Below are 9463 nucleotides of genomic sequence, written 5' to 3' on the forward strand. Positions count from 1 at the left end.
ATGGCAATGTGCTGATATGAATTTAGATTAAAATTGATCATGAACTAGTGGTAATCTGGTTTTGTTAAAGTTAAAATGAGGATTGTGCAGAACCTAGGGAGTTTTGATAACTGAGGGTGAAAATACAGCATTCTCCTAGATTAGGCAATGGTAGATGATTGTAAGTTATATATTTAATAACTCTCGCAATCATTGAAGTTCTGTACCTTCAAGATTGTGGGACAGGAAAAGAATAGGGAAAATCATACTGCAGGCACCATTTGTTGGAGAGTTGGGATACAATTGTTCAGTTGTTAATATACAAGAAAATGTCTGGTCAGGAGTCGAATCTAATGGTGTTAGACACAGCCAAGCCTGAAGGATTTTTGTTACTTAGGTCAGTTACCAGGGTGTTTATCTAATGAAATATTTTCAAATGAGAAGTATATAGGATATGAGGGAGAAAAAGGACAAGAATACATGTTTAGAATTATTGGTGAAATCTGAAAATGGATTGGTTGCTTCTTTTGGTATTGTGATAGATACCAAAAGAATGAAGTTTTCAATGGGGTGGAGCTTATGATCAGGAGCACTTGTATAATTGTAACATTGTGTCAAAATTAATTGTTGAGTATGGTATGTTCTGAGTTGGCCTTTACACAACATGCACATACATTGAGGGTTAGAGATTTGAATGTCTAGCTTATATATGGCATCTACATGGTTTTGTACTTTAATGTATACCATGTTTACAGGAAGTGACATAACATGATCATAGAAATGTGACAGTTTCTATGGAAAAAATGTATTGGATGGAGTTGGTAATATAAACTCAGTTTTATTTTCCCTGAGTTGTTATGGAAAACTCATTCAATATTGTAGGTTTCCAGTCTTTAACTTGATGTATGTACTACCATATACATGCATGAGGTCCAAATATTGTAAATCCCGGGGTAGTATATATTATACTAAGATGTATATATATATACACCACAATAGCTATGGCTAGGTTGCATTCATTGAGATTTGTTGAAGAAATGTGAATCTAAGATTATTGATAGCTAAGTCTAGTCTATTTGTACACATGTTTATTCAGGTTCTTCTCAAGTATCTTTTATGTGTGGACAAGAGGAAACAAGGTCATTTGTTCAGCTGGGAAGATCAGGTTCACAGAATGTTGATGATGCTATTATGGATAGATTATGTTGAGCCAAGTTGTGTGAGGGGGAAAGTAAATAACATTGTAATATGGGTTCAAGTTTCTGTTGTATGGAATGTAGTATATGCCAAAATGCTAATCACGGCCCTCTTGTCCTTCCCATTTGGTAAACATTTTGTAATGTATTTCCAACATGTTGTAAATGGACAGTGGAATAGTAAGAATGTTTATTCATAACTTGAATTATGGGATTGTGTTATTTGTATATATCGGACTGTATTTTGTAGTATATGTGCCATAATCTCACCAAATTGAAGTAGAAGAAACAGGTTTTTACCTAAAGTAATGTACCTGAAGTTGCGAAATGTTATGAGGCTTTCAATTCCATTATCTACGGGACCTGGCCTCTTAGTGGCACGTACAATGTTTACACTTTTACCCAGGGAACAACATTGGTGGAAAAAGATAATCTTGTTTATTATAAATTAAAGCTATTTGCCACGAAGAACCTTCATGTAAATTAATTACTTCTCATGCGCAAAAAATTCGGGAAATACCCTTTAATATCCAAATTCCCGACGTACACATGCTCGTGGAGATTATATTTTTCTCCACGAGTATCGTGAGTGGCGAATAATGAAAACCTGAAAATATTAATTCATATTTTCCACGAGTTTTATTCATGGCCTTTACACATTTTCCAAGGGCAAATGTTGGTAGGGAAAAAACATACGACATGTAGTACAGACGTGAGGGTCCAAAAATTACCCACGGATAGTGTTCGTGGGTAATACTAATAACCACAAACTTCTCTCATGGGAAGTATCCAATTCCCATGAGCAATTAATAAATTGAATTGCCTTTTGCCACGAGTTCGTGAAGGCTCTTGTCACGGAATGCACCATGAAGAAAAGTATCTATTTGCCACGAAGTTAAGTTTTCGTGGGATATAATACCTTTTTCGGCAACTTATATGCCACGAACTTCCCACGGGAGAAATTTGTGAGGACAGCATTTTTCCCACGAAATGCATAGTTTTGCCCACAACATACCTCTTTGGGAAAAAACGCTTTTTCTTGTAGTGAGTATTGCTGTATTCTGAAGCTTATATCATCGTTCAGACTGCAGAGAGTGACAGCTAGCTAGCGATGCAGCATGCATGGATGGTCCAGCTAGCTGATGTTGATCGGTTGGATAACTCTAACCCTATGCATGTTTGATTCAGCCGAAAAATAACAAATTATAGAGGCTGGGCTTCCGTTGTTGACTACATTGTTCCAAAGTCTTAAGTTCTCACGTAATGATCTTACCCTGTGCAATATCTTTAATTTCTTGTCTTCATTATGACTTTTTGAACTAGTAGTCGACTTTGGACTACAGATCATAATTGGAAGGGACGTACTGTATTTTGCTTATGGGAATATTTCATGCTATATATATGTATTATATGTAATATCTAGAAAAGATATCTTTCTTATCTATTTTGATAATGCGACATTATTTAACAACTATTAAATTGAATTGACGATCATAATTAATTTTAAAATATTCAAGTCTAGCACATTCTCTTTAAAAAAGTATGATAAATTTAAGATTTATATGAATTTTTTTTTCTAACAACAGACCTCACTTCTTTTTTTTTTTAAATGAATATGTAGAACTTGTACATTTTAATATCGTATATAACATTACTCTTAAAATTAAGAGTTGATGATCTAATATTTAGATAATCCATGCCGATTGTGAGATATAATCATATATAGCATAACTGTTGGAATATTGGCCAACCACGTGAAGTGGACCCTGTCTCTTTTCATAAAGAAAAATTCTATTCATCATTTTTATATATCATTTTTTTTATCAAATGTGTGGTATATAAATGATGAGTAGAAAAATTTAATTAGTTTAAAAAAAAGTATAATATATGGTGTATAGAAATGATAAGTAATAAAAGTCTTTTTATAAATGACAAGAGAGACTTATGGACTATGAGTTTTGCACGTTTATCTTTTTGATCTTTGAATTTTCAAGTTTTTTACTTTTCTTCATGTATTGCACCTATAATTTTATTGATGGATTATATATTTTTATAACTGAATATTCTATTGGAAATGCTGTTGTGGCATTCCCCGCGCCTATTTTTGGGCACGTGTCATGTTACATGGCTAAAACAATATAAATAATTTAAAAACTAAAAAAATATTTAAAAACACATACAAAAGCAATTTTTTTATATAAAAATATATATATAAGCAAATATATATATATTTACATAAAAATATATAAATAAAAAAAAAGGATATAATTTGGGTAAAAACAATCGGTGAACTGGACCACCGCCAGTTTGGTCCAGTGTCGATTTTCTTTTGTCTAACACCAAATCGAATAGGTTTTGAACTGGACCGGTTCATATTATATATATATAAATTAATTTTTATGTATAATATATAATAATATATAAAATTATATATAAATTAATTTTATATTATATGCTAAATTTCTAATTAATATTACATTAGATTTTTAAATCATATTATTCATATATAATAATCTAAAAGCATAATTAAAATTAATATAAATTTTGATATAATATAAAATTAATCTTATAAATATTAATATAACATTTGATATAACATTATCATTAAAAATTTTAATTTATAACATAAAATTAATGTAATATAAAATTTTAATCTAATACATGAACATTTGATCATATGTTATTAATATAAACTATATATATTAAAGATAAATACATTTTTTTTCATAATTATATATAATATATATATATTTTTTATAAATATATTTCTATAGATTTGATCATATACAATCATATAAAGTGTATGTAATCATCATATTATCACTAACATATATATAACCAAGCATATTGTCACTAGGATAGTTATTTTGTTTTTTCCAGTTTTACCATTTTTTCTCTCTACGTGAGAATTAGGGTTCCCGTTTGCTGCCTACGTTTGGACCATCGGTGGGTTGCATGGCCGCCGCTGATGGTGGCACCGGTCGGCCCTCCTTTGCTGACCTGGTGGCCGCTGTCCCCCAACCTATTCCGGAGACCTCTCTTCCGTTTAGAACCCATAAGCTGCTGGATGGTGAAGTTTACTTCCAGTTCTCGTGTGAGGAAATTTCAAACTCTGCAGAGCCTTTCCATTACTCGATTATCTTGAAGTTCTTGAAACAGAGACCATCCCTTGATGCTGTACGTTCGTTTATCCATAACCGATGGGGTCTCTCAACCTCTCCCGTTGTCTCCTCCATGCGACGGCCGAGAAATATGTTTGTTTGGATGGCAAATGATGCAGATTCACTAAGGCACTGTCTAGAGATGTTTGTGAGATAAACGATATTCCTTATCGTGCATTCAGGTGGACTCCGGATTTCACAGAGGATGAGGAGCCTTCGAAGTTCCGGTTTGGATTTCTCTCCCACGTCTTCCTCCTAATTTTTATTGTGAATCGTTCTTAAATATTTTAATGGCCCTGATTGGCACTTTCATTCGTCGGGATAATCTGACACGGTGTGCTACTAGAACCGACGGGGCTAGACTTTGTGTTGAGGTCGATGCTGCCAAGGAACCGCTTGGCCATTTCTGGATTGGAGCCCTAGGGTTATCATCTAGTAGGAAGCAAGAAATGGTGTATGAAACACTTCCTGCCTACTGCTGTAAATGCCGCATACAGGGACACAATTTACGTACCTGTCGGGCTGAACAAATCTCTCAAAGGAACAAGGCACGGGTAGTGGTGAAAGGGCAGAAAGGCATGAAGACTCATGAGGATCCTGTTGATGTTCACGGGATGAAAGAAAATTCTGGAGCAGTGTCTGTTATAAACCATGGTGCAGTGGGTGCAGTCGGGGGGCATGAGGAACCGGTTGCAGTTCTTGAGAAGGAACTGAATGTAGTGGGTGCAGTGGAGGTCTTGGAGATAAATGCAAAAGCTGTTCTTGATAATAATGCAGATCCAGTTGGTGCAGTTGTGTTGAATGACGATCCAATGGGTGCAGCTGGGGGGAATGAGGAGCTGGTTGTTATGCTGGAGGTGGAGCCGAGCGTAGAACAGATGGGCATTTCTCTGACAGAGAATAGAGTGGAAGTCGATGCTACAGCAGAGGAACTTCCTGCTCTAGGGGTGCTCCCGAATGGTGTTGGGGTTGTGAAGAGTGGTGGAGAATGCGTGGCTGGTTCTCAGGTGGATTCTTTTCCTGTTTTTTCTGACCTTGTAAATGCTTTCACTCTTGCAGGGGATGGGATTTCTACTTCTGCTGTGCCTGTTTTGATTGCGCAAGAGAGTGAGCTAGCTGATCTTGTTGTTGCTCCTGAGATGGAGGTGGTTGTGGGTGGACCGGAAGGTGGAACATAGGAGACTAATGTGTTTCTTGAAGACACAGTTTCTGAACCGGACCCAAAATTGCATCCGAAAGTTTTATCTTAAGAGAAAGAATACTTGACTGAATCTGAAAATAAAGAAGGCGGGAGAAAATATAAGAAAAAGAGTTTTGTTAAAATGCGAAGTTCTTCTCGGGTTCTTGCTCGAGTCTCTAATCCAGCTCAATGATTGATCCAATATTAGTTTGGAACATTAGGGGTGTTGGGACCTCAAAAGGCAGACTAAAAAAGTTGATTAGTAAGTGGAGGCCGAAAATTATTGCTTTGTTGGAACCTTTTCAAAATATTGATGTTGCTAAGGCGGAGGGTGGTAAAATATGGATTTTCTGGGATAGTATTATTGAGGCTAGATTAGTTCGAATGGGAAGGCAATTTATCTCTCTCAAAGTGGGCGGAGGTGCTAAATTTGTTTTGCTTACGATCTTTTATGCTAAATGTACCATGGTGGAACGGCGTAGTTTATGGGATGCTCTGAGTTTTCAGAATCTGGATTCTGAACCTTGTATTTTTGTGGGTGACTTCATTATTATTCAGAATGATTCTGAGCGTCGAAGAGGTAGATCTCAACCTATTCAAGCTATGGAAGATTTTAATAATTGGATTCAACAGGGGGGGTTGATTGAAATGACCTCGAAGGGGAATATGTTTTCCTGGTGTAATGGCCAATATGGTCTTGCTCGCTCTTGGGCAAGGTTGGATCGTCCGCTGATGAATGCCTCTTTTATCTCGGTATTTTCTAATGCTATATGTTCTTATTTGCCTCGTTCTATTTCGGATCATGCCCCTATGATGATAGAGTTGAAGAAAGACCCTTGTTCTTATGGTCCTTCCCCTTTTCGTTTTCAACAAATGTGGGTTGATCATCATAATTTTCTGGATTGTGTTCAGCAAGCTTGGTCCGTTCGGATTGATGGAATGGCTATTCAGAAGTTGGTTATCAAGTCAAAACAGACTAAAGTGGCTTTGCGGGCTTGGAATAGACGGGTGTTTGGTTACACTTTGGAACGGATTTCTACCCTTGAAAATCAGATTGAGGAGCTTGAACTTCAGTCTCAATTAAATTGGGATGCTAATCTTGATAATGATTTACGGATGGCTAATGCTGATTTGGTAATGTGGCGTCGTTGAGAAGAAATCCGTTTAAGACAAATGGCAAAAATAAAATGGGCAACGGAGGGTGACCAAAATACCAGGTTCTTTCATGCTTGTCTTGCCTTAAAGAGAAGTAAGCGGGTTCTTAGTATGCGGTCGAATGATGCAGTGTTTGAGTCTCTAGAGAGCATCCATCAAGGTGCAGTTGATTATTTTTCTTCTTTTTTACAAGGTGAGTCGACTTCTGAGCACCCTAATTTTGATGGTCTTATTGATTCAGTTATTTCTGATGAGGATAATGCCTTTTTGCTTTGTGCTCCTTTATTGGAGGAAGTTTATGCTGCCTTGTTATCTATTCCGGTTAACAGTGCTCCGGGTCTTGATGGTTTTGGGTCTGGTTTTTATAAAAGTTGCTGGGAAGTGGTTAAAAATGATTTGTGGAAAGCAGTGTTGGAATTCTTTGACTCAAAATCCCTTCCGAAGTTTTTTACTGATTCTTTTTTGGTGCTAATCCCCAAAGTGGACTCTCCAACAGGTTTTGATAAGTTCCGTCCCATCAGTCTTTGTTCGGTTTTTTATAAACTTTGCTCCAAAATTATTTTCAACCGGTTAACTGGCCTTCTGCCTCGTCTGGTCTCAATGGAACAAAGAGCCTTTATTCCAGGTAAAAGTATTTTTGAGAACATTAGTCTCACTCAGGAAATGGTCCAGTCTATTAATAAGAGGAATCATGGTGGCAATATTATGTTAAAATTAGATATGGCAAAAGCTTATGATCGTGTGAATTGGAATTTCTTGATAAAGATCATGTTGCGGTTTGGTTTTTCGCCTCAGTTTTGTGACTTGATATATTTTTGCATATCTAGTCCCTGGTATTCAGTTATGATGAATGGGACAACTAAATGTTTCTTTCCAGGAGGCCGTGGCATAAGACAAGGTGATCCATTATCTCCTTATATGTTTATTATTCAACAAGAGATCCTTACTCGGCCGATTCATCGTAGCATGGCTGAGCATAGATTCGGGCAATTTCAGCAGGGTAGAGGTACGCCTATTATTTCTCATTTGATGTATGATGATGATGTGGTTATTTTCTCTAATGGGATCCAAAGATCAGTTCGGGAGCTTCTAAGTATTCTAGGACAATATGAAAGATGGTCGGGACAAGCCATCAATAAACATAAGTCTGCTATGTTTTGTTCTAGTAAAATTTTCCATTCACAGAAGAGACGTCTTCTTCGCACCACTGGTTTTGTAGAGGGTCATTTTCTTCTCAAATATCTTGGAGTGCCCATTATACTGGGTCGTCTTAAGCAAGTACATTTTGAAGATATGCTGAATAAAATAAGGAAGAAACTAAGTGGCTGGAAAATGCGACTTCTTTCTTCTGGAGGGAAACTGATTTTATTACGCCATGTTATTTCTAGCATGGCTCTTCATCTTTTTACTATTTTGTAGATTCCTCAAGTTGTTATAAATAAGATTCATCAAATGATGAGTTCGTTCTTTTGGGGCGAGTTGAATGGGAAGGATAAGAAGAAATGGGTAGCCTAGAAACATATGGGTATGCCTGTGGCAGAAGGCGGTATGGGGGTGAGGCTTCTCCATGAGGTTCAGATAGCCTTGCACATGAGGTTTGCCTGGAATCTTCTACGATGTAATTCTCTATGGGCTAATTTCTTCAAAGCTAAATATGTGGGATCGAAACCTTGGTTACTAATAGATGATGCTCAAGGTTCAAGATTCTGGAGAATGACTGCTCGCTGTATTCCTTTGGTTTTGAATAGTTATAAATGGAGAGTTAAAGAAGGAGATATTTATTTTTGGTATGATAAATGGCGGGATAATGGTCCTTTGATAAATGAATTGCCTCTTGTGGGTCAACCTTTGATGAAAATCAAAGAATGCCGTTTGTCTGATGGATGAGATGTGAACTTGCTTGAAAATTTAGTGGAGTTAGAGAATGTTGATGATATCCTTGTCTCCTTATCTGATCCTAATTCGAGTAAGGATGTTCTTGTCTGAACCCAATCAGAGGAAGGGTTGTTTTCAGTTTAGTCTGCATCGCAGTGTATTAGAGTCAGAGGCACTTCTTTTGAATGACATTCTTGGATTTGGCATAATAGTCTTCCTTTGAAAATGTCTATTCTTTTCTGGAAGGCTTGGCACAGGGCTTTGAGTGTGGATGATAGGCTGTGTCGAATTGGTATTCCTATTGTCTCCAAATGTGATTGTTGCTGTGTTGGTCACTATGAAGACATAAATCATGTTCTCTTTGAGGGCGATTTTCTAAGAAAAATTTGGTTAACGTTCTCTAATCTATTTGGGTTACCAATGGGTAGAAATTGGGAATGCATATTTCCTCTTGGTTCCGGCGTGCTAAGTCATCTTCTCAGGTGGGAGTTATTGTGGGCCTCATGCCTGTCATTATTACCTGGAGACTTTGGAGGCGAAGATGTCTAGCATGAATGGAGGGTTCTTTAGAATCCTATGATACAATTATTAAGTCAATATCTTTTTGGGTTCGATCGCTTGGTCTTATGGGTGATAAGTATCATACTTTATCTCGTTTTGATGGCAGGATCCTGGAGGCTTTACGCATTAGACCAATTCCTTTAAAAGAAAGGACTTGTAAAGTGGTGTAGTGGCATAAACCTCCATCAGGATGGTTTAAATTGAACACAGATGGAAGTAGTCTTGGGAACCCGGGCTCTTGTGGTACGGGTGGTGTTATTCGCAATGCTACTGGACAGCTAGTGAAAGCCTTTGCCTCTCCTAGTGGTATGGGTTCTAATAATAAAGCAGAACTCCTTGCTCTTTTATATGGCCTG

The sequence above is a fragment of the Carya illinoinensis genome, chromosome 11 (genome assembly GCF_018687715.1).
Source record: "Carya illinoinensis cultivar Pawnee chromosome 11, C.illinoinensisPawnee_v1, whole genome shotgun sequence".
Classification (NCBI taxonomy): Eukaryota; Viridiplantae; Streptophyta; class Magnoliopsida; order Fagales; family Juglandaceae; genus Carya; species Carya illinoinensis.